Source organism: Lepeophtheirus salmonis, chromosome 2 (assembly GCF_016086655.4).
Source record: "Lepeophtheirus salmonis chromosome 2, UVic_Lsal_1.4, whole genome shotgun sequence".
NCBI lineage: Eukaryota > Metazoa > Arthropoda > Copepoda > Siphonostomatoida > Caligidae > Lepeophtheirus > Lepeophtheirus salmonis.
Genome location: NC_052132.2, coordinates 6454651 through 6481760, shown reverse-complemented (window position 1 = coordinate 6481760; position 27110 = coordinate 6454651). Strand labels below are relative to the sequence as shown.

Sequence of the window (27110 nt, the reverse complement as noted above, 5' to 3'; positions counted from 1 at the left end):
TCATATTTAGTTTGTACATATCAGTCAAACTTTGAAAAAAGGCAAAGATAAGTTACTTCGACAATAAAGAATTGTTTTTTATTTTGCATTTTGATGGACGTTTTTCTAATCCATAAAACATTTTAATCATGTATGGAGGAAAGAGATAACGTTTGGTAATATTGATGATCCACGTATTGCACATATCTCTTTTTACATTTCATATAGGCAATACGGGACCGCACTCATCAGGGAAAGGAACCCCCAAATAATTTATTCAGTAGTACTATTTATCGGTCTTTTAATAGTCACTACAACCAGGCCCTCTATGATAATCAGCCCTCAAATAACAAAACCGTAATTACGGCAATATAGGCTAAAATAAATGCTCAAAATTTCTTTAAGTTATTCTCCATGTTTGCTACGTAGGGACATTATAGAAAATATTTTTAATAATAACTCTGAAAGATTGTAAAATGTCATATCAAAATGATTTTACACAAAATAAAAAATCCTTTTCAGATTGCCAAATAGTTCAACCCACTGACATGTTTTATAAAAAACTACACATCAGTAGTGTCGTCTCGGTTCTTATATAGGACTGAAGACTGCAGTTCCTTCTGGTTAAGTCTATGTCCGGTAGAGTTCAGTCCTAAAAAAGTTGAATAATAAATCACCCTAATATACAAATCGGAGTAAGAATGGATTTTTAGCTCATAAATGTGTGTATGTTGTGTACCTCCAGCTAATTTTCTTTATTTCCATCGGTATTTGTAAACCCTCTTCAACAATAATAATAAAAAAAATTGAAGAAAGGGCGAAAATATTTATATACATATTGTATCTCATATATGTACGAACGTAGTAATATTCACACCTGCTGACATGGAATTTATTATTGGATAGTAAAATCTTTTTAATCATTTTTATGGACGCTGAGATTCATGAGAAATCATTCATTTAAAAAAATCCCTATTTTGTTATTTTTCTATTACAAAACTTCAAAGGTAAGCAAAATAAAACTGTCTAAAGGGTATTAATAACACTATAAGCAGAGAAAAATGTTGTTGTTCACCACCTATGAGGGTTATCCCACAAACGAACATTTGTTGTGAGTCAACATAAAAACAATCTTACACATAAGCAAGAAAGGGAGAAAATCCCGATTTTTTATTTATTTCTTATATACCCTAATATTTCAGAGGCATATTTGAGTGAATTATAGGATAATTATTCAAATTTTTAGGTATGATTGTAGATACTTTAGAATTGTATCATTAATTTAGAACCTTTATTTGATTTAATAGACTTATATTGGCCCCGATATAGCACATTACAAATAAAATCCATCAACTTTTAATTCTTTCATCCGATCAATTTTGTCTACTTTAAGCGCAAATTTTGAAAAATTGAAATAATCGGAACTTAACCAATATTTCGCAATGTTTTTAATTCTAAGTTTACATAATAAAAAAGTAATAACCCAAAGTGTTTTAAGTATAGGTTTCAAATCAAATACTTGCATAACACTCGCCCTATGCAAAATTATATACTTCTATAATATGAATTTATAGGCATAGTCATAGTAATAATAATTTATTGTCATCATATAAAAAAAACCGCGATATGAGGAAAATGCGGAGAGTCGGAATAATTCCAAACCCCGTGTTATGTAAAATCCCCAGTGTTTTCTAAAACTGAGTTATGCGGACCCCTGAATGGCAATATTTTACTTCAATAGCTACATTTAATAGTATTGCACAACATTGTTTGTAAACTGCATCATCTCGTAGTTTAATACAATAGTTATCTATTCTTGAAAAGTAAACTTTTTCTATTACAATCCAAAACAGATATCACAGTTTAGCGCTGAATTTAAGAAGTTTTGCTCGCTAAATCCATTTTATAAATTTGGTATATATAAATGGCATAAATAATTATCAAAATTAAACATCTAGAGACGAGTTTAGGGTTATGATGATGCAAAAATTGAATCTCCTAACTTCAATATTAGCGAAGATATAGTCAATCAAATATTATTTCAGTTTAAGTTTTTGTCCAGTTAGCATATTTTCGCGCTGGGTAAAGGATATCCCTACGACTACTACACAAGAAACACATTGAAAGAGTGTCTTACATAATAAGTAGGGATGGGCACTTCGCAGAGCGCGAGGTGTAGATGGGAAATTCGACATTTATATATATTATTTTTAATAAATCTGCCAAAATTGTCAAAGATTTGTTAAAAAGGATCCTCTATTACGTCTTCTTAGGGGTAGATACATTTGAATTAACAAAAATAGGGGTTGTTATGCCCCTTTCCCCAAAACGGCGCACATGACCCCTATCTATAGTTATTAGGGGTTTTCACATAACGTAATTAACAAATAAATTTAATGACACATTGCGGTCATTTCTGAATGGTTACAAATGACATGTTTTAATAAACTGAAATAATTGTGATAACATTCTAATGAACTTACAGCAAGTAAAATAACAGTGTTTTCATGTGACGTCAGTATTGTTGATGCCGGCCATTTTGAAGATCTAATTAAACAACCAAGTTTTATAATAATAAGAGACCCAGTTTCCATTCATATTAAGAAAAATACTGAACTATTGGATATCAAAATGGGACCAACAAATAAAAGGACATTAACCAAACTGTCTATCAAAAATGTCTCCATTCCCTATCTTTATATATCTAACCCTAAAATGTACTAAAAATATGCTATTACACCATTATATATTCTTATTATGATATAGTAGATAAAAAGTAACTATTACAGTAGAAAAAATAAGATATTTGCTCTGATTATCCTACTTTTCTCGTCCCTTATGTATAAAAAAAAGATAATAACTGTACAAATTTAGACATTTCATAGGGATTTTATTACTCTGATTTAAATCAAATATCACTGTTTATCATTAGTATCAAGTAGTTTTTAATGTAAGTCATTAATTTATACAGCAATGTATTATAAATTAGTCAATTTCATGTTGTAAAAAGATCTACTTTGAGTCCCCAAAATGGCGTCTCCTTCAATTATGATGCAATTTATAACATGAGTGAAAACGCATATATATATTGTTGGAACAATATTGTAAAAACGTAATATAACATAGCATTTTTCAAAATAACTCCCATCATAATACATTATGCATATTGAAAGAAAACGAAGAAAAAATTCATTTCGAAATTACAATTGAACTTCTTATAGATCTAATTTAATTCCGAATGAATAAAACAATATATACATTCTTTAAGAAAAGAATTATATATTATAATGACTAAACCACAACATAGCGAAGAATGGTTTCTAATAACGACCTCCACTTAAATTCACACATGCATGAGCATAGTTCTTTGCAGGCATTTAACATCTACTAATGCATTATTTAGAGCACAAAATATCATTACAAAGGATCATAAGCGTAGGAGACGCCCTCACCTCAATTCTGAGAAAACTAAAAATATTAATCATATATTCGGATATATTTGAATTGATTTCAAAAAGGAATATTGTTTTTTTTTTTTAAAACATACAAAAATGTCTTATCAGATAAAAGGTCATCTATAAAAAACATATTCTAAAATAAAAAGTCATAAATTGATGTCTTTATAAGATAAAAGGTCATCCAGAAAATAGTTTTAAAAAAAAAGGTAATAACGAAAAAATAATGCAAGTCACAAATATTCGGGCAAAATTTGAGTATAGCGTTTTCATGTCGGACATTTTTGGAGTCTAAACAACTAAGTTTTATAACAATGAAACCACTGTTTTCATTAATATGAAGGGATATAGTTTATGTCAAAATGGGACCAACAAATAAAAGGATTTAAGCCTGACTGTTTATCAAAAATATATCCCTCTAAGGCCTAGTTTTATTATATATCATAATACACTGACATGTATTTAAATATACTACTATCTCGTTATACAACTTATTTTCCTAGTTTAGAAAAAAAATAACTATCACAATGCAAAGAATAAGATTTTTCCCCCTTATATTGTCCAACTTTTATCGTCCCTAACCAGTCAAAAAAACAAAGAAATTATACAAATCTAGACATTTTTAGGGATTTTAAGTACACATTTAACTCTTTATCATAAGTATTCAGTCGTATTCAATCCATATGTATTAAGTCTTTTTTTTGCTTAGTCACTTGATGGAGTTTAATCAGGATTTTTCTGGAAATGTATCAATTTTATTTTGTAAAAATATGAACTAGAGGCCCCGAAATAGCGTTCCTTCAATTATAATGCAATTTATAGTATGACTTCAAATTGTTTACCCCCACACCTATGCAAAGGATTCATTGTGGAATAAATACTAAAATATATAATTTCTCTATTTTATAGAAAACACACAATAATCATTCACATGAGAAATATGGAATTATTAAACAATGAATCCACTCATATCAAAACAGTAGTGTTTATGATTCTTTTTATTTTATTTTAAAGTATTCAATTTCCGAATGAAAAGGGACTTTTAAGTGAATTTAATCCATGATAAAGCTAGAAACCACTTTCTTTATCTACTCAACAAGTAAATCTCTACTTTTCAAGACAATAAGTAACAAACCTATTTGAGTAAAAAAAAAAAAAAAAAAAAAAAAAAAAAAGAACTGGAGCATTTCACAGTAAGAAATGGGCTCCTTTGTGGTGATTTACAAGAGACACGTTAGGGGGGCGAGGAGGATTAAGGATATAACAATACAGTAGTTGAGTTGGGTAAGGAAAATTCCTCTCTCCCAAGTACTCTCAGTCATTAGAATTGAAATCTTCCCCCAAACTATGAAAATATTTAAATTACTTTGCCACATCGATTATTTACTTTTATGTTCGTCTATTCTCATCTTTTGAGTAAAAGTGAATAACCTTTCGTTGAAGGCATGGAGATAAAGTATTTAATAGTGTAATAATGAGTACACATGAGGGCCGTCAACACAAAAGTAAGTTAGAATTTAGGTATTTTTAAATGGGTTTCTAATACACTAGTATTTTAATACGAATGATTTTCCATTTCAATCAACAAATTACTCTTGTTAACCTTATGGATGTGTCGCAAATTGCACTTTAAGTAGACAAAATTGATCGTCAAGGTAAATTAATGAGAAATTGATAGATTTTATTTAAAAAGGGCGTAACGGGCCCAATCGAAGTATTTTTAAACCAATTAAAGGTTTGAAAATATAGAGCTGAAAGTCTTGAGTATCTGAATTCATCCCAGAAATTTGAAAAATAAGTCATTAATTGACTCAAATACATCTACAAAATATTGGTTTGTACTTAAATATGAAGTTAAAAAAATCCATCTTTCTTCATTTGAGTATAGGATTGTTTATATGTTGAACGGAAGGGCAAGTAGACTGCTAATAAATCTTACCTCTATGAATCCCACTATTCGATGAATGTATATACTTTATACGTAGACATAAATGAACAATATAAAACAACGCACTGATTTTATTTAAAGGACAAAGTCGATACTAAAAAAGACTTTAATTCCTTCTGCAGGGAGGTCAGGTGCCGCTAAGCTTGGAAAGAAAACTGAGTGAGTGACTGACCTAGTACTTGAAGAGAAGAAGAAGAACTGTCTTTATGTATAAACCAACAAAAAGGAAGCGAAGAAGAAGGAAACTCGTTTAAAAGGGGCGCTCCTGCTCAAGTACTCCTCTTCACGGCGCATAGGATTTATTCTTTTCACATTATTATTACTCAGTGAACACAACATACAATCATTAAATATGAAACGTTATCTTCTTTTGGCGTGCGCTTATTTTGACGTAAGTCCAAAATAATTTTCTCATATTCATAACGTAAATGTAGGGAATTCAAGCTTTGAACTTATATCTTACAAAATTATAATGGTATTTTCTTTAGATAGAAAGTTTAATCATTAAATAATTATAATTTCAATCACATAAAATATGTATTTAACCCCCATTTTGTTATGAAACACATATATTATGTATAATATACATTTGAAGGTGAAATTGAGCTAATTCACAATTCAATCCAACTTTGTGGAAAAAATTAGTGGTTGAATAGTTTTTGAACACTTGTCTTTTTATTTGTGCATGAAGTTTGCTGTTTGCTTCAGAAACAGAGTTTTTAGTTAAGATATTGATGAAAAGTGCTGAGTATGTAATTATTACTGCAAAGCAATTTTTGAAACCATGATACTTAGATAGGAAAAGGATTTGCTCTCAAACTTTTTCCAAAAGTTTCTTAGATATGGAATTTGTAATAGAGTATATTATTTATATATTATAATATGCTTTGCTTTATAAAAATTGGGTTGAATTAAAAAAATATATAATACATATTCTATATCATTGAAATGATAATTGTTTAATGATTATTATACTTCTATAGAAAAAATAAAATTATAATTAAAAATGGGAAGATTTTTTTTTTCTTAAGAATTTATTGCTTTTTAAGATAGTACATACATACATTATAAAATAGTACAGATATATATACATTACAAAACAAAATGGGTAAGATATGAGCTGTTAAATTTTCAATTTCCTCCATTTACTTTATGAATATGAGAAATTCGTTTGCACTCCCGTCAAGCACAAAAAGAGGGGGTTCCTAAAACATTTCAGTGTTCGCTTCAACATTACTACAATTAATTATTATTATTTACATCGAAGAAATGAACGTGAGTTTTGTTGGTGGGTTGTATACAGTGGGCGCGCATATAATTTCTATATGTGATGTATCAACATAAAAACAATCTGCAATAAAAATCAAGAAAAGGAGTAAATTCTAAATTATTTTGTACCTCATACCAAACATATTTCATAAATATATATTTGAGCCACTTATAGGCTTATAATTCAAGTTTGTGGTATGAGTTAAGATACCCAAAATTGTTTGCTAAAGTACCTTTATTTGATTTATAGATTTCCTTTGGCCCGATATTCCCTTTTATTTACAATCTATCAATATCTCATTCATTTATTGTGATGATGAACTGTAAGTGTTATATAATCCTCATTTATTTGGTCTAATCCAGTCTTAGGACCGGTCCTATGAATCCTTACTGACGGGCATTAAGACAAGCTGCCCTTCGGACAGTCAGTACTAGAACTGATTTAAAAAAGAAATAGGTTTGAGTGACGTCATCAAGGACCGAACTTTATAAGTTAAAGGGTTGATGTGTAGGACTCAAATGGAACAGACCGATAATTAAATGGACAGGACTAAAGTGTTCAGTCCTAAATAAGGATCACTAGGATACAGAATGACCCATTAAAATCTGAACACTTTGAATTTTAAACATTAACAAGAAAGAATTTATTAATTAACAATATAATTTCAACAAAATTAATGCTATAAATAGATTTTTGTTGGAGATCTCTTAATAATTAATATAGCCGCCCTTACCGGTAATAATGGCTTCCAGACGGCGGTGGGAGGCCTGGCACTCGCTGCAGATATAGCCCTCTGTCATCACGGCCAAGGGCTGCTGGCTGACAGTGGCTTTGAGGCCCTCAGTTCTTAGGATGACGGAAACTTGAGGCCTTCCCCTCGACATGCACTCAAAAGTTGTAGTCAAGGAGGTTGGCATCGGGGATATAGAGGGACTAAAAGTCCCTAAAAAGAGTTTAAAATAACTCAAAAGACTAATTCAAAAAAGTATGGCAACGGAAGCGTTAAGTTTTTTTCATTGTTAGTGTTAATAGCGCCCATTCACTATCACAAGGACCTTTCCACCCACTTTTTTGATAGCTTCCTGAACAGTCTCCGCAGGAAACCCTGAGATATCTTGCATGGATCTTCATGGACTTGAGGGTAATGGCCAGGGCTGTTTTCTTTAACTCATCCGGATCCAGTTTAGCCTTTTTGACAGTGGTATTCTTCCTCTCCAACGTTTCCGACTTGCTGACGGATAAAACGGTGGCATTGGAGACGCTTAACGGCTTGGAGTGCACGAATGGAAATTTGACGATCACGTTCAAGTATTATTTTCTGGAGTTGTTCGTAAGGTATTGCTCAGGTTTGTTTTGCTTCATAACTAATTGCTTACCCTTTAGTATATCGAAATACGAATTAATTTGAATCACTCAACCTTCATTAATTATTGAATTAATAAGGTTTAAGATTTCACTGTAGCACGCGATATTAGCTGTTTTAAGTACAATTTGAGACAGACACAAAAAAATCTCGGTTTGTGAGGATTTGAGAGGGCTAAATTTTTAAAAGGAAATAAAATGTTTTTTGGAAAGATTTTAGAGTAAATTCCTTCTATTCCAACAAAGCAGTTTGGGGGGAAGGGGTTTAAGCCCCTTCAACCACTGCTTGGGGACGTTACTCACAATAGGTTATTTAGAATAATGCGTCTATAGAGATAGACGATAATTCTTGGAAGAGATATAACAATATATTCCACGCTCCATTTTGAGAAAAAACATTTTAGCTTCATTTTGTGTTGACGGGTCATAGAGGTGAACTTGTCTAATGGGCAACACCATACTGACATTTTTTCTATTGTTATTTATCAATGATAGAGCAGAAGGGAACCCCTCAATCACACATGAGCCACCATTTTGTCTACGAAATGAGGTGGAGACTCACAATTACTTGTTAATAATTTAATTCATCCATGAACCATTGTACTCTAACATGAGGTGCGGTTCCTCACTGTCTAGTGAGGATTTCAACACCATATTTACACTTTTTGATGTAGAGTTTTCATGCTACATATACAGCCGCTGACAATTGATTAAATACTTTTGCAAATCATCATGGTGAATATATGACACAGTGTTACTCAGAGGCGTACACAGGATATTTTTATATATATATATATTTTTGTGGGGGTTTTTCTGTAATATAAATTTTTTTTTTTTGAAAAAAAGTTCAAATCCAACAGTTGCTCAGAAAAAATAAAATTTTTTGGAGATAAATTTCAAAATCCAGAGTTATTTACAGAAAATTAATTATTTAATAATTAAATTTAAAATTTTATATTTTTTGAAATTTTGTTTCCAAATTCCATAGATATTTCTGAAAGATATCTATTTTTTTATTTGAAAAATCTATAGCCATTTTCAAAAAATAATTTGGTTCAAATCGGTCTAAAGAATAACTTAAGACCAAACCGAAAAAAAAATCGGTGTTGAACCGAGTCTCAATACTAGTAGTAACTATTTCGTCAAATCCCTACCTGTCTTTTCGAGGGTGTTGTTCCTTTGTTTCTTACATTTGTACATAGAACTAACATTTCATATACATAAAAAAATAATATAAACTCCCTTACTTATTAAGTTTTTTGAAATGGGAAACATACTCATAGTCAAATCTTCTCCACTCCTTTAAATAGGTAAAATTGAAATTACTTAGTCGTCTTGTATAGGAAAATTAAATATCATATATTTATTGACATTTCAGAAGGTTCGTCATGAGGGGGGTTTTTCAAACTTTTTCGAATTTAGATTACAGCTAGCGTAGAAAAGTTGAGATATGGTATAAAAATTACCATTACCTATACAAAATTGTATTGTCTTTAAAGATAAACTTTAGGTCGTACTACTCTATTAAATTATTAAAAAAATAAAAACACTTTAGTAAATATAGATATTTGGAACCCATTTTTAGTTATTTTGCATAGGCATTTTTCTAACCTATAAAAAGTGATTTAAAAGTTTTTTACCTAAATTGTTCTATGAAGGTAAAAAGTGATTTAAAAGTTTTTTACCTAAATTGTTCTATGAAGGAAAAAAGTGAAAAAATATGAGAAATTTGATGATCTGTATATAGGGTGCATTATTATTAATAATAATAGGGTCGTTTTTTATGTCTTGACGAATATTCAAGAATTTTTTTTAACTTAGAAATGTAATAAATAGTCAAATACCAATAATAAATATGAATCGGAATTGCAAAATTAAACATTTTTTTATTATTCTGTTATAAAATAGTATAAATTATATACCAAAGTAAAAATCTAATATCTTTGTATTAAATTGAATTGTGATAAAAACAAGGATATTTTTTTTCAAATATGTACAGTTTCCATAAAACATATCTTATTTGGCTTAATAACCCATTGAGATCATTAGGAAAAATTCCAAGGACTCGACTGGACGTTACTAACGTTGCTCATCCAAAATGAAAACTAATGGAATGTATATTTATTTACGATAGCGATACCTCAGTAGCACAATAAAATACTTTGTTGGGTGGGGCACTTTGGAGAGGGAGACTAACCGGACATCTCAACTAAACGTGGACTCCCTGAAGGCCGCCATTTGGAAGGAGTGGAATAACTTGTCCCAGAAATTCATCATCAACTCCTGCAAGGCTTTATGCTTCCGTATGGAGGCTGTGATTGTTGCTGAGGGCGGCCATATTGAGTGAACATGTTCACAAAGGTCGTGTCTCAAAGTCTTGTTAAATAATATTTCAAACATTTATCTAAAATCAATCATTAAGTCCACATTTTGCTTCCGAACCCTGTATATAAATTATACTTGAATTTGTGTTCCTTCTTACTAACAGACCTCCTTCCTCAAATTCATACCATTCATCTTCTTCAGAGACCTCCTGATAGGATTCCAACTCCTTCAAAACAATTAAGACAAGAATTTTCAACTAGGTCTCCGACAGTTGGCAGTAAAGCCTTACAATCTTTGCAAGGGAAATGATCGAAAAAGATTGTCAAAGCTTTTGGAGGATTTTCGTACCATTCAAAATGAGCCTTAGCATGATCAAAAAGCTCGTCTACTCCCTTCAAGGAGAGGGTGTAGAGCTTACAGACTAAACCATTGTCCTTTAGATTAATCTTAGCATCTGACTTAATTAATTTCTAAACTAAAGTAAAATAATTAATTTAAGTCTATGATATAAATATTTTATTTATAGAGTGTAGAAAATTTATAAGCCCGTGTTATCGTCTTTAGTATTACAAAATTAATGACGTCATATGAAAGCGAAATCTTGCCAAAAAACATGAAAATAATGACCGTACTATTTGTTCTTGCAAACGGCCGCATTTCGCTACTTTGTTTAAAGATCTACCCCTTCTCTTCCTTACTAGTCCTCTGAACGCAAATTAGTTGATTTATAATGTGCTTATATTCAGCTGTGAACAATTCCCAACAATTATTGCATTATATTCCCATAGTTGGGAAGAACATGCTAGCTACAAATTGATTTTGCCATTTTTCTGTTTATTTATAGAGCGAAGGTTGCGTGATGCAATGAACGTAAGGACTTGTTATACATCAAAAACTGAAGAGTTCCATAAAATAAGAAATAATTATATTTAAAATACAGTGAGGATCGAACATTAAAATATTTCAAGCGAATATTTGAGCATATTTTTTTCAAAACATCCAAAATCAGATTTTTTTTTATTTTGAATAAAACATATTATAAATATATTAGTATAACTACTACGATTTGAATGTTTTGGTGAGCTACGATGCCGTCAACTTCATCACTATATACTTTTTTATCTCTATGACCTTGTTCTACTCCAAATATTAGTTGAACTCATTGACTATGATAATGACGATAAAGGACATGGGGAGTGAGCAAATTAATATAAAAAAACTATACTGCTAGAGGGTGCAAGCACCTACGGCCCATTTCATATAGTTGAAATGAAGAAAAACTACAGAGAATAGCATTTATTTAGGCAGTAATGCCTATCTATTGAAAATAAATTCAAATGATTATGTAATAAATCTGCATCATAATTCACATTTTAACTCATAGTATTTCTACAATATATATAAATCTATTGCATTAAGTGAGTAAAAATCCAGATATTTCATTGTGATCTTCAATGAAAGTGCAAGGTGCTTGCAACAGCAGCTATTTGTATATGCAGATATTATATCCATAGGACTATTAACCCCGTATTCAGAATTGTTATGAGCTATAATTGACTTATAGTTACTAATGGTCAGGTTAATTTCCTTTTGTTTTAGTGAGATCTTGGTTCTTTGAGAGGTATCTTCTAATTACCTGTACCCCCCAAATAAATGAATGTTGTTTTTACTAGAAAATTTAATATATATTTTTTTAAATTTAATATTTTAAATTTAATTTTCTGTTAATACCCATGCATTTTTAAATTTTTCTACAAAAATGTAATATTTGAAAAAAAAGAAGACAAATTATCATTTAAATTTAATTTTTGAAATTTTTCTTGAAAAATTTTTATAATTGAAATTAAATATTTTGAAACCTTTTTTCCAAAAAAAAAAAAATATCCAAAATCAAGGCCCCCCCCCTCCCAAAAACAACAACTTGCGTGTGTCTCTCCCATTCTTTTGATAGAGAATACGGTAAATGGCAAACAATAAATAATCAAAAGCAATGGAATCGTATATAAAATTTGTGCAAACCAGTGGAATATTTCAAAAACAGAATTATTCTTGAAAAAATATTAATGTTGACTTGTCATTAATGATATATTATTTCAAAAAATTAGTCAAACCATGTTCCATGGCCTTATTTTGAGATTGTCAACTTTCTATTTACGTCATCACTCCAATATTTTTTATCTTCATGAATAATACCCCATTTCTCACTAATATTAATAAAAATAATGAACTATTAATTGAATGTCAAAATAGGACAAGCAAATAAAAGGACTTAATGTCTTTCAAAAACATATACCTCAATGCATACATTTATTTTTTATCAGACCCTAATGTCTATTTAAAATATGTTATTTCAATGTTATACAACCTCATTCCCATATTGTAGACCAGGGGTCAGCAACCTATGGCACACGTAGGCATATTCACTTGCACGCGCAAATTAAAACATATTCCCGTAGTTTGTGTGTGTTTTTGACTATTATTGTTGATAGTGGCACACTCATCGAGTAGAAATGTTGAAGTTGGTACTCCATGTGTCAAAGGTTGCCTACCCCCGTTGTAGACAATAAACGAACGATTACAGTAGACATAATAATTAGTGGGTGGACAATTCCAAACTAAATCTTATTTACTCATCACTTGAATCTAAATACAGGGGGTTCGTTTTGGTGATATATGCAACTTGGTCGATTTATACGTGGATGACATTACGCTTATGATTGATGGAAATTCGAGTAAATAATTGGAAGAGGGAGTTGAAATTATACTTTCTGTTTTCCAAAAGTTCACTAGGGTTTCGGGAATGAGGGTGAATTTTATCCTCTCTATAGGTCACTAAAAATCCTTATTCGGATTTGAGGATAATTGGCTGTGGGATAGTTCATACATTAGGCGTTGAATGGAAGAGGGATGGACCCGCTACTTCTAATTGGATAAAAGTCAACTCGAAGGCCCATAAGTCGTGTCTCCAGTGTAAGGGATTTATTCTTCATAAGAGAATTCATTTCTATAATACCCAATTGATTCCTCTGATTAAAAATATTCCTACTAATGTAAGATGTTCGATCTTGGAAGGAGTCTCAACCCTAGCAAGCACGTGACCTCCCTGCTGTGGGATTGTCGGCGAAGCATAGCCCTGTTGGAGTTGGGTAGCCCTTTTTCGTCGATGGGGAGAACGCTCATTCGTCTGCGGTGGTCACTTTCAGAAGTGAAGGACCACATAATTAAAATGGGCAATTTTGGTTCTCTGTTCCTACTCTCCCATTCACATAATTGGTTAATGGATTTCACATCCCGAGTTGGATGAGGGTACATCGAGAAGTCCCAGGGACGAGCAGGGTGCCGAGTAGGTGAGGAGTCAATAATGGAGGAAGATAAATGGTTTGGTACATCGTTCGATAAACGTTACGTTTTTGTCTACAATTTCAATTTCGATCAAGATGTGCCTAGAAAAAGTGACGTAAGATGTTCGATCTTGGAAGGGGTCTCAACCCTAGAAAGCATAATTTCATGCACTGCGTTACCTTATTAATACAGAAATATACATGCTATTTTGTTGTCAGCATTGTATTTTGATATTTCGATGTTTCTCCTCTTTCCCCCTAATTAGTTGATTAGTTTAAGTATAATTAGCTGTAGTTTAGATGCAAACAATTCCCAACCATCATTGGACAATAAGGAATATTTGATTATTTGAATTATAATATAGCTATTAAAGGATGTTTCTTTGCTTTTGTTTACAATTGTAGTGGCTATTTTGATTACAAAAATATATTTTTGTATTTTATTTTTCATTAGACAATACTTAAAGTGTAACATTTTTACCCTCTGCATATTACGGTTTAATTAAAAATAGGTCAGAACATAAATTTTCAAATAAATTACCTAATCAATAATATTTAAATACGATCCTTTGCTCATACGCCTGTATCTCTAAGAAGACATAATTTGTGGAATAATATGAGTGAACACTATTAAGTAACACTGAACTTGGCTCCGCTGTGACGTCAACAAAAAAGTAGTTATCTAACCTCATACAAACGGCTTTGCGAGTTTCTTATTAACACACCTTTCATATGGTCACTTAAAAAAGAAAAAGGATACCACGGAGCAATTTGAATTCTGACTTCCTTTTAGCGTTTACAATTTGCCATTCTATGAGTTATTCATTGGATACAGGGTCTTTTGTGGCCATTCTTGTATATCAACCAGTCCCAATAGTTCTTTAGTTAGGTAAAATTGTTTAACTACGTTTTTCTACGTTCATTTTCCTATGAAAGGTTGCGTTATAAACTAATAAACTAAATGATATGCACAATTCATCAGATACAAAAGGATATCCTGGAACTGTGTTATCCTTCCAAAATATTGATACATAAATGTAGATATAGGTATTTTGTTGATGGAAGCTTAAGGCTCCAATTTCTATTATATTTACAAAGAAAAAAAATGATGGAGAGGTGAGAAAAATATGCTATGCAAAAATTCTGGGAATATAACATCAACAATACTCCTTTTTTGATGGTGTTTTGTAGTCATTTTACAAGTTATTTTGTTCCTGAAGCAGTTTTATACATTTATATTATTGTGTGAGCCTAGGATATCGTTTATGTATAAAATACATTTGCGTATATTGCACAACAACAATTACCTAAAGGAAATAACATTTCCTTTAATTACCTACATACGGGGTGAAAAATAAAAAATGTACACACTACTACAATTCCGAATTATGAAGTTATTTAATATCGGTAAGCATTGGGCTAAGAAGGGCATCAGGATGAGACACAAGACTCAAGGTCACATATTTAATTCGTGCGGGTCAATCTTCAACTGAGATTTTAAAGCTAATTGTAATGGGCAGGAAAACCGTTTATAATCGTAAAAAAAAAGGGTTGAAAAAGAAACCCATTGTGAATGTACAGTGCACCTGAGAAAAATTCTTACACTCCAAAAAGTATGTGTAATTTGACAACCAACATGTTCTATGGAAAAACTTTGGTCGGAATTTAATGAAGAGACACTCAAACCTCTCAAAACATACAGTTTGAAAATCGGACTGAGGACAAGCATGAATGCCAAAAGGCACACGATTGGGGATCTTCAATAATGCCCAAGTAAGCAATAAGAGGATCACCAGGCACTGTGAAAGGATGATGAGCAGGATGACAGTGTATACAGGGTTTGGAAGTAAAAGGTGGACTGTTAACAAATATGAATTATTTAATTAAAATAGAGAGGGGTTGTGATTTTTTCCTGTATATACCGACTCTATAATATATATTTATCAAATCTTTCATAATGAGTGAGCGAGAAGCAAAAAGGCAAAGGATCTCAGACATTCTGGATGCCAAAATTGAGGTGGGAAAGATTATGGATATTGTGAAGTTCTTCAGGAGCCTCATTTTCAGGGTGGCCTAGATGGAATAGGATGGGAAATCCCTCTCAAGGAGAGAAGGAAGTGGGGGACACAACTTGAAAAGGGATTCTGAGTTTCTGGGGTACCTGAAGAAGAAGATCAAGGAGGATCCCACAAAATCCATGAATCACCTCTCTAACGAGTTTGACGTGGATAAGGGGGCAATCAGGAGGGCTATGAAGGAGGACTTAGGGTTGCCCTCTTGCACAATGACCCCACACCACCTGTTAAGGGACACTCTGAAGGAAAAGAGACTACAGAGTTTCAAAAAAGTTTGAGCGTTGATCAAGGCAAATGGATACACAGTAAAAAAATCTCTGACGCAAAAGATTTTCACCCTAGACCAGGTCTACAACCATCAAAACAACTGGTGGATCTGGAGATCACCAGAAGAGGTCAAGTGGGTGTTCTGCACAAAACCTCCGGTCCAAAAAATGGTGCTAGGTGTCGTGGCGTCCGACTACAAGAAGATGCCTGCCTTTTTTTTTTTTTAAGGCTGGGGAGAAAATCGGTCAGGAGGCCTACTACAAGGTGCTGAGGTTCACCATACTGCCATGGCTCAAGCCCACCTACCCAGAGGACAGTTACATATGTACCCAAGATGTTGCACCCTCACACACATTGACCAAAGGTATGAAGTTCTGCGCCAACATTATGGCTGATTTTTCGCCCAAGGAAATGCGACCATTATCTTCGCCGGATTTGAGCCTGTTGGACTTTGCTGTGTGGGACACTTTGGAGAGGGAGACTAACTGGACATCTCATCTGAACGAACATGGACTTCTTGCAGTCTGCCATTTTGAAGGAGAATAAAATTATTGACATTTTTCTAAAATCCGTCATTCAGTCCACGTTTTGCTTCCGAACCCTGTAGAATTTTGGTAAATTTTGATGAGAGTGGAACTGTCGAGAGGATATCTGGAACTGTTCACCATAATCTAAAGTGGTCGGAGGAGCTTATGGACAACCTGAACATATCCATTGCGGGTAAACCCAATGAATCCATGAGAAAGCTTGCAAGGGATAGAGGGGTTCTAGACTCCACCATCAGGTTGGCCGTCATAGACTTTGGGGTGAAACCTTACGTAAGAAGAAACCGGCAACTCCTCACATAGACCTCCAATAGACAAAGGGAACTAAGATCATCCATTAGCTCAAACACCATGGATCCACTCTCTGCATTTTCTCCAAGAAAAATATGTGGAGATAGATCCGGCCAGGAAGAGCTGAAATTATCGGTACCTGGCTTAAATAGGTACAAGATGTGCCTCCCATCCACAGCACCAAGCCTCCAGCAGGGGCCTTGCTGCTCCCAATGGAGACTAAGTACCTGTACATCATAAGGAATATAGTGAAGCCATTGGACTCATGCCAATTATGCTAGGTGTGTCATCAAGATGGTGCCCTAGCCATAAAAATGATGAGACCCAAATGTAGCTAGCAGAGAATCTCCAGTATTTCTGGCCAGCATCAATGTGGGCTCCATCCTCAACAGATTGTTCATCATCAGACCAACATACCAGAGTACTATGATGTCAATGTTTGAAAAATATTCTGGCATCGTGTGGAGACTATGATTGTTACTGGATGATCATATTTTGAATTGAAAATATAAGCTAATAGTTTCGTTAATAAGTTAAAAAAGTATTAAAGTTGTCAGACTTCTTTTTCCCAAATTACGTCATTTTCAAGGTGTCTTGGGTAAATAATTTTGCTCGTGCGCACTGTAGATAACCTCGAGAATATCATTGGGAGAAGTCAAGTTGCATCTCTATAGGCCAGATTCGAATCATCTTAATTATTCATTTTGACCGGATGTTGAGAAGAAGGCTAATAGAGAACGTTCTGGAAATGTGAATTCCATGATGGCAGCTATTGACTATACATGTATTGAAATGAGTCTGGACAACATTAATAAGTCCTGTATATCCTTCTTTATAATTGGTTGGCTAACTACTTAGTGTTGTGTCTGTCCTTATTTGTTTGGTCAAGTCCATCCACAATGTTAGTCTTAAAAAAATGGTTCTCAGATCAAATTAAAGATTATATTTTACATGTTCGGAAAAGTGTGCAGCATATACTCGTGAGAAAGTGTGGACTTGCTTCCCTTTTTAGAATATTGGCAATAAAAGTTTGAAAAAACTACTAAGGGATGAACAAGCTTATTTTTGTTAGAATTGTGGGTTGAAGACACACAACCCAACCCGACTCACAGGTTAAAAGATAATCCACGCATCACTAGTATATTATAGTGTGGTCGGGAAAGTTTCTGACCTCAACATGAAGATGGCAGAACTCGTAAATAAAAGCTATTCACATCTATTTAGCACCTATTGACAGTTACTCAACAAAGTGTCATTCATTTTGGAGGCACAGTTGTTATGTAAAAGTCGTTTGAGTGAGTTTATGTGAGTGATTATGGGAAAATGGACAAACATTGATTATAGCTCTATTGGTACAGTTAAGGCACCGATTAATTAACGTAGATGAAACTGGGATACTCCATTATACACCAGAAACAAGTACACAGTGGAAATAGTGGACTGCAAAGATTTTCGTCTAATGATGAGTCAATCATCTTCGTGAACAGTTATTTTGCAGAGAAAATCGCCGAGTACTACTTGGTTGGGTTAAACAGATAGGAGCATCGCTGGGAGACGTTCGCAGAGTTACTAGGAGACTATCTTTAAAAATAGAAATTCAGAAAAAATATCTTGTATCTTTGTTAGGTTGGAAACTTTTCTGACCACAATCGTATTAGAAATACCACATCTGACCTAGGAATGGTCTTTTGAAGACAAATTCATAATGCTTATTTCCTTCTATAGGAGCAACCGTGAATCGAACATACATACATTGAGTTCAAGAGAAGAATTTCTCCTGAGCACGTTCTCCACTGAGCTAGTTCGCTCAATTTTAAAATTAAAAAAAAAAAAAAACTAATTAAATTCAATTTATAAACGTTGAAGACCAAGGCCCACACATCTATCCTTGCCCTAGGCCTTCCTCGCGGTAAAATCGACCCTGCATCCCACAAAATGATGCTTCACGAAAGTAAAAAAGGAGAAAAGGGGAATAGGAGCAGAATTACTTTACAAACTGGTGATATTATTAATGTATGCATATAAAAATATAATTTGGTTTGAATCATGAGAAAAAACCAGACTGACAAATGACAAATCTAAAAAAAAGTGTGACCTTTTTGTATAATACATAACTATTTTACATATATTTTATGAGTTTAAAGGTCTTTAATAAAATCGATATAACTAGAAATGGGATTTGGGTAGGAGGACAAGAAGAAAGGGGAGCGAGACATATGGTATTACTGAATTAAGACCATTGTTAATGTCAACTGCTTTTTATATGATTTTGTGGGAGAAAATGAATTACTGATATAGAGAAGAGAAACTGATACAGATAAAAAAACAAAAAGATAAGAAAATATCATAGTTATATTTAAAAACAAATACCCATATATTATTATGCGTTATTGTACGTTATGTTTTTTACAACTATAATTATGTATTTAATTTAAACCTTGTCAGCTGTTGTTGTTTTTATATTATCTATTCTTATAGTATATTACAGGGCGAGGACTAAAAAATTAGAACATTTTCTCTTCTCCATATTCTATTTTGTGCAATTTTTATGGCAAACTTTTGAAGCAAAAGTTGATAATTGAGCAATTTTCTACTCTTTTTATTTAATATATCTCCCTCCATTCTGAATTATGGCTGCAATACGAGGACGAACAGAAGCACAGCTGGCCTTGATGAGGACAAGTTCTTCCTCCGTCATGACAACCTTCAAGGCATCGATATTCGGAGTTCCAAGTAAAAATTCGCCATTTACGTATACATTGCAATTGCTTAGGTGGGATAGAAAAAGGTCTCTTTACCATGTCTATGATGTAAAGGGTGATTCAAAACGAGCGGTTTTTTCCAGTAGGGATTCTTTGACAGGCGCGTGCGAGTTCTGTCAAATTCTTACGTCATTTTTACTCAGTATTGTTTTACAATTCTTCATGGAAAGATATACGCCACAACAACGTGTACAAATAGTTCAATTGTACTATGAAAATCAGCATTCTGTGAAAGTAGTTTTTTTGCAAATTACGGCCAACTTATGGTCCACATAATCGACCTTCAGAATCCACAATTTGCAGAATAATCCAAAAATTTGAAAGAAAATATTGAAGGCGTAGCCGAGAGTGTAGCCGAAGATCGTATAGAATCAATTCGAACGTTATGGCGCCATGGTAACATACTTTTTGGTACCTCAAATTGAAGCACATGGTCTCCACGATATTTGGTTCCAACAAGACGGTGCCACTTGCCACACAGCGCGCGTAAGAATGGACTAATTGGGATATCATTTTGGTGATCAATTAATTTTACGTTTTGGCCCGGTGAATTGGCCACCAAGATCGTGTGATATCACACTTTTGGACCTTTTTCTTTGGGGCTACGTAAAAGTAAAAGTCTATGTGGATAAACCAGCTACGATTGAAGCATTGGAAGCAAATATTGAGCGAGTTATTCGACAGATTCCGGTAACAATGCTCGAACGCGTCATCGAAAATTGGCGCGAAAGAATGGACCATTTAAAGGCCAGTTGCGGCCAACATATGAAGGGGATTATTTTCTAGAAATAATTGTAAAGGATTGTTTTTTCGGTTCCTAACAAAGTTTTGACCATAATATAATATTTTATGTGTTTTATTTCTACAATCCAAAAACCGCTCGTTTTGAATCACCCTTTATATGTCCAGAGGAGCAATACCCAAAACTGTCTCCATTCCTGCGGTTGGTATCGATCGAAATGTATGAGTCATTCCCAAGAGTGAATAGTATTTTATATTTTCATTGCACTTTTCTTTGCAGTGATCACATGCCCCCATACTGGACAACCATAGGAGGTGATAGGTCTGATCATAGCTTCATACAACCAAAGAACCTTGTCTGAGATCAGTCCTCATTTTTGTCTTACTTCCTTTGGCTATATTCCATATCCACGAACACTTCAAGGCTCCTTTTTTTCAAATGCTCTATCCAGGCGAGTCCTTGATCAGAAGTCTTCATATGTGTGGCATATCTATCACTTTTCCATCCATTACTAATTGTGGAAAGTATTTTATCTAAGTTTATAAGCTTTCAAAAAGATTAAAGTGGTTGATTTTGATGGGTTGAAGATACGACCATTTTCTTTTCCCCATTCAATAACAGTATTGATTGCCCCTTGCATTGCATTGACAAAGGGTGTGGGGATTTCTGTGGGCGGATACAATGACAAAAATATGTTCCTTAGTTCAATTCATAATTATCACCAGGATCCTGTTTTCTCTCTATTTTTAAATAGAGAGAAAAACTAAACGAAAGTTTTAAAAATGAATAAAAAGGACATTAAAAATAATAATACGAAAAAAGTATAAATTGTAAAAATATGAAACGCAGTGACTCTTCAATATGTAATCAAAGTTTAATTTAATGAATTCATTAAATATAATTAAATAAAAATTAAATTATGAAATAATTAAATGTGGGGATTGGCAGGAAAGTAAATATTTCCCAGAAATTTCTATTGGTGTAAAACTTCAATTAATCCTGAGAAAACAAGATCCCGAAAGAAAAAACCTAGTACATATATATTAAACTGTACCAAAATGACAAAAACTGGGAATTTTTTATTTCTGGATATATATTATTTAGCATTTTATTCCTCTAAACAAGACAATGACCATCAAACGTCTGACAAAAAGGTCCTTCATGAACAATGAAAGTATTTTTGATAAAAATATATAAGACATTTAGTATCAAAAAATCAAGATTTGAATAGTAAAAATGACGAGAACCATCAAAATAAATGCGCGTAATACGCAGTATCAAAAAAGAATAATTATTTATTGGCAACATGTTTGGAACTAAAATACTCATACCTTAAGTCAAGTTAGAGATAGGTTCATAAAATAATAATGTTGAAAAATATATGTTTCATCTATAGTACTTATTATTATAAAAATCCTGTTAATTGATTCAAGCCAATCATTTTAAATAAATAACATCAAAACTTCATCTTTTTCGACATTTATTGATTTTCAAATCAAAACACGTACATGACGGACCTTTTTTCTGACGGTTGATGGTTTTTTTTCTAGTTAAGAGGAACAAAATGCAGAACAGTTTTTTTTGTAATTTTGGGACAGTCTCAGATATACATTAGACGCCCGTTTTCGGGTTAATATTTTTCCCCCTCTGCACAAAGATATTTTCTGCTTGTGTCAAACAAAAAAATTACTTTAGGAAAGTTTTAAGTTTCTCAAACCATTTTAGGCATAATAAAGGCCATTTTTATATAAAGGTTGGGATTGTTTTGTCGAAATTGGTCATTTCTAGGCCTCTTTCTTGTACTGTACCGACTGCTGGGCATGCCAAACGGATATGCTGTCATAAAGTATAACAGCAGTACTCTAACAGTAGCAATCAAGGAAGGTGATATAGAGCTACTCTTGGTAAAAGTTATACTCTTTGACGTCACTATTAAAACGCGTGGTGGAAGTAAAACATTTGTAAGGAAAAAGTTATGGTAAAACCTTGCACGTTTATTAACTTTGGGCCATTCTAGATGCTCTTCGTAGAGTTTGTGTCAAGTAACCTCGTTAGACACAACAGATACGATTTCAGAATTGACATCCCTTTCTCCTATAAATTATCTATAAGTTGGGGTGTGGCTTTCATTCTTAATTAAGTATTTTATCCATGGAACTACAATTTTTCATTAAAAAAAAAAATAATAGTTTCTAATAGCTAACTGATATATAATTTAATTTCATATAGAGTGCAATATCCATATTAAAATAAATATGTTACAGGACTTAAGTTACAACCCTGTACATATATGTATTTATTTTGTTTAATGTACATATTACGTATTTTGATAAACTAAAAGAATTTCTCGAATAAAAATTCACCTTTATGTATTATTTGTTTTTAGCATTTCGATATATGTAATACATCGTTGGACTATCAAATAAAAGAACAAAGGATTGATTTTGATAACTTATCTATTTATAATAATTGCTTATATTTGAGCAAAGATAATGTTATATTGTATATAACGTACTCCTTGGTCTAAGTATATACAGTAGGAGGTATCACGGGAGCCCAAAATTGAGCTATCACGCATTTTGACCCCTCAAAAATTGCGAATGGTAAATAGAAATCCGTTTTAATAAATAAAAAACTCCCGCAAAAAAAAATTACCCCCCGCCCTTTTTGTCCGGAAAGGATTCAGTATGAAGAAAAAAAAAATAATGAAATAAACTTTTTTTTTCTTACTTATAAAAAAGCTTTATGTGCTTTAAAAAATGATATTGCACGATATGTACTTTTTTGCTAAAGTTCAATCCCTTACTTCTACAGCAAGATAAACGTTGCGTGCCCCCGAATTTAGAGCGATAATAGATGAAAAAGATAAAAATTACTGATGAAAAGGAAAAATTCTGCCAATATCTTATTTTTTTTATTCTATATAATTTAGTATATAATCATGTGGATAATTATCCTTCATCTTTGCTGAATTCAATTTTTAAACATATATTATGTAAATACATCAAACTGTGTACTGACACTTACTTGTAAATTTCCTCGGTGTATCTCTTGATTTTAAAGTTGACAAAATGTATCCGTGTCTTTGGATATATCCGTAAATCTTACAGGAAGCCTATGAAACTAGTTTCACTGCCCTTTCTACAGATTGGGAATTACATGGATATTTTTCTATTTTCAAAGGCTCATTCTTTACTTTCATAAGTTCTTTATCTGACCAATATTGTAAGATTGGAGGAACTGAAATTACTATCTTAGACCACTCAATCATATTCATGAAATGATTTGATTCATAGTTTATTTTATGAAGAATTTATCAGCATTGAGATAAAAAAGCTGATTTGTTCCACCCCGAGTGGCGTTGAAAGATGATGGAGGTCATAAGGTGCTTGCAGAGTCTTTTTCATAAGATTAAAAGCAAAGTGGCTTGAGGTAAGAGCCTTGAGAGGTCCCCTCGTAGCAGTAATTCCTTCTAGTCCCGAAGTCCTAGATTGATATGGAGTTAAACTAGTGTTAATTACCTTTATCTGATAGTGGTAACAGCTAATTTAATGAAACATCATGACAGCTATGCTAATATCCACTCAAACATTCTAAAAATTGTCATGATACCACGTTTATTTTTTCCCCTATTAAATGGCAAACCCCTTTCAAATATAAGGTAGTAATATACAAAGAAAAAAAAATGAAAGTCCCAAATTAAATAATACAAAGTAAATTATCCAGGTTTTTTTTTAGAATGTAGTCTTAACAGAGTGAGATTGATTTGACTTAGATGCCCTAGTTATCGAATACATTTCAATCTTAAGGCAAAAATTGCACGATGTAATCAGTACTCACAATATTGATCCCTTTTCTTATAAGAAAAAATCACTAAGCATGACAGGATCTTAAATTAATGAATTAAATACTATATGGAAAAGGCAAGAACTTTTATTGATTTTTTTTTTTTTTGTAATTAATAATCCAAAAATCTATTTCTTTTTCTTCTTACCTATCCACACAACCGTGCAACAGAAAAAAAAATAGCTGATGCAAATATCATTTTTTTTTTCTGTTATGGAACTAATTTGTAGTGTAAACAGAGATATAATTTAAACACTAGTCAAGAAAATTTCAATTGTATTTTTCCCTTGGAATTAAATAATGTGTAACGCATTGCTTTCACTTAAAAAAATATGAAAATTACATCGTAGAAAATTGCCCTGGAGGAAAATTGTCTTGGAGATAATTACCATTGTCATTGTCATCCCCTCATTTAAAAAATCATTATACAAAAGCTCAAAAATGAGCCCAAGGCCCATGGGTTGATTAAGACTATGGCAGGGTCACCATACAGGTTAAAAACCACTGCCAACACTTCACAAAGCATTCAGGTCCCCTCAAAATACTTCAAAATGAACCTTGGCTTCTTGGTTTTTAACCTGCTTGGTGTCTTTGCCGCAGCCTTTATCAACCCATGGGTCTAAGGTTTATCTGGAAGTATTTGGAGGGATCAAAATGATTTGTAGAGTATTAACGGCGGAGTTTACCCTGCTTAGCGCATAGTCTTAATCAACCTATAGGTGCAGGGTTAATTTTGAAGGTTTTTGAAGGGACATTACTTCTTTGTGAATTGGCGGTGTTGTTTTTAACCTGCATGGTGCCCCTGCCGTAGTCTTAAACAACTCACGGGCTTAGGATTCACTTTAAAGTTATAGAGGGTCTAAATGCTCTATGAAGTGGTTTTTAACCAGCATGATGTACTTGCCGTAGTCTTAAGAAACCCATTGGCTTGGGATTCAGTTTGAAATATTTGGAGGGGGCCTAAATGATTTGAGAAGTGTTGGTAGGGATTTTTAACCTACTGGGTTCCCTTGTGATGGTAGAAAACAAGTATTGGGATGTTTGGAATGACGGGTAATTTTTCTAATGCCAATTTTCGACATTGGCAATTTTCTAGGTCCATTTTCCCCAATGATAATTTTTTCCAGCGAAATTTTTCTAAAGCCACGAAAATAACCCTTAAAACTCAAAAATTTGAGTTTTGTTGCTTTAAAAAAACATTTTTTGTAAAAAACACTTTTTTACAACATCTACGTACATAAACATCAACGACGTGATAAATTCTTTCCTTTTATTGGGACTTACTTCCTTATCATTATTATGGATCGGGTTGTGATCATCAGAATCTTTGTTTTGATTTTTAATGCAGAGGAAATATTCTTATATTGAGGAGGTGACGACAGCCATCAGTTCTGTGATTGGAAAGTCTAAGTCCATACCAATGGCTTCGTCTTCCAATGCTATCAGATCAGCGACCGTAGTTTGGCTTTCAGTTCCATGTACGACTTACTCCGAAGCATCAGAGGGGGACTCCACTGAGCGTTCAATATTTTCCATCATTTCTTTCATAATTTCGCTTTAATTCAAAAGCTTTCAACTCTGACCTCCTTTGGGATTTGTGATTGAGGAAGAAGATCAGGTTGTAAGGTGACATACACTTGTGGAGGCCTGCTGGAATATTATTTTTTGCCTGGAAAGTTCTTAATAATAAAAAAATATGTTGTTTGTAGGTAAATGTTTCCAGAGTAAAAAATTATTTTAGTAATTTCTGTATCTTTTTCTCAATAAGAAAAAATTGTTAGTAAAAAAAAAAATATAAACCACAAAAAGTTGATATTTTCTTTAGAAGTCAAATAAATACCTCATTTTCAATCACACTGATAAATTTTTTAGTTTGTTGTAAAGATAAGCCATTTAATTTTATTAAAATACAAAAAGTATTTTAAAAATATTTTGTTTCAAAAGTTATTTGAGGTTTGTTGCTTGAAATGTTTTTTTAAATAATATTTATTAGGCTATGAAAGTTTATTCATAGTGGATATATTCCTCGGTCTAGACCACAAAAGTAGTAGTTTTGTGTTAAAAAGGAAATTGGTATGTTTCTCAAAGTAAAACAAATAAAAATCACATCATATCAATACAAGGTTAAAAATTTGTTGACTTTGTTTTGGGCTTTTATCTATTTATTTGCATATCAATAGTTTAACATCAAAATTAATGAAATTTTCTCTCTTGTCTTGATTTTTAAGGTACCAGTCTCAAAGTCAAATTTTCATTTAATTGGTCTGTTGGAGTTGCACTGACTAGATATAGGTAAATCATATAGTATTATATTTACTCCCTCTAACCTAGGAATCCTCTTTGAATTCCATATGCATAAATTAGTGATGAAAATCCTGTGTACAATGCTCATAAAAAAAAAAAAAAGTGAAAATCAAAAAGGTAATCTTGACAATTTGAAGAATGTTTTGGAAGAGAGAACAAATAATGCTCATGACGTTTTATTATGTCAGCTACAATTACGTATGCTCAAGGAGGAAGGATCAATCTCCAATTCTACTCTAAGTCCAACAAAGACTTACAATTATAATTCTGCAACAAATTCTCAGGGTCTTTTATGAGGACACACGAATGTTCTATATAGTTTTGAATATAATTGAATCTATTTGGGAAAGGATGTGCGAGCTAAACAATTGAGAGGATTTCATTCACTGTACAGTGTATATAAAGTATCTAGGAACTACCCAGGCAAGAACTTACGCACATTGAGTTCAAGAGAATAATTTCTCCCGAGCGCGTTGTTAATTAAGCTACGTTGTTTATCTTTTTTATAAACTGTTTATAGGGCAACAAGACCAAAGGAATACAATAATAATATTTTGAGTAATCTTTTTGGACAATGAACTCTAACATGATGACGCAT

The 27110-nt window shown here is 32.6% G+C and overlaps 1 protein-coding gene across 1 annotated transcript in view; it reads right to left on the bottom strand.

Annotated features, from left to right (window-relative positions):
• Sulf1 (Extracellular sulfatase Sulf1) overlaps positions 1 to 5630 on the bottom strand; it is a 46194-nt gene extending 40564 nt beyond the window's left edge. The window contains exon 1 of the mRNA XM_040727963.2: positions 5374 to 5630. The gene's annotated coding sequence lies outside the window, so the exon portion shown is untranslated. The remainder of the gene's footprint in view (positions 1 to 5373) is intronic.
• Positions 5631 to 27110: the final 21480 nt, after the last annotated feature.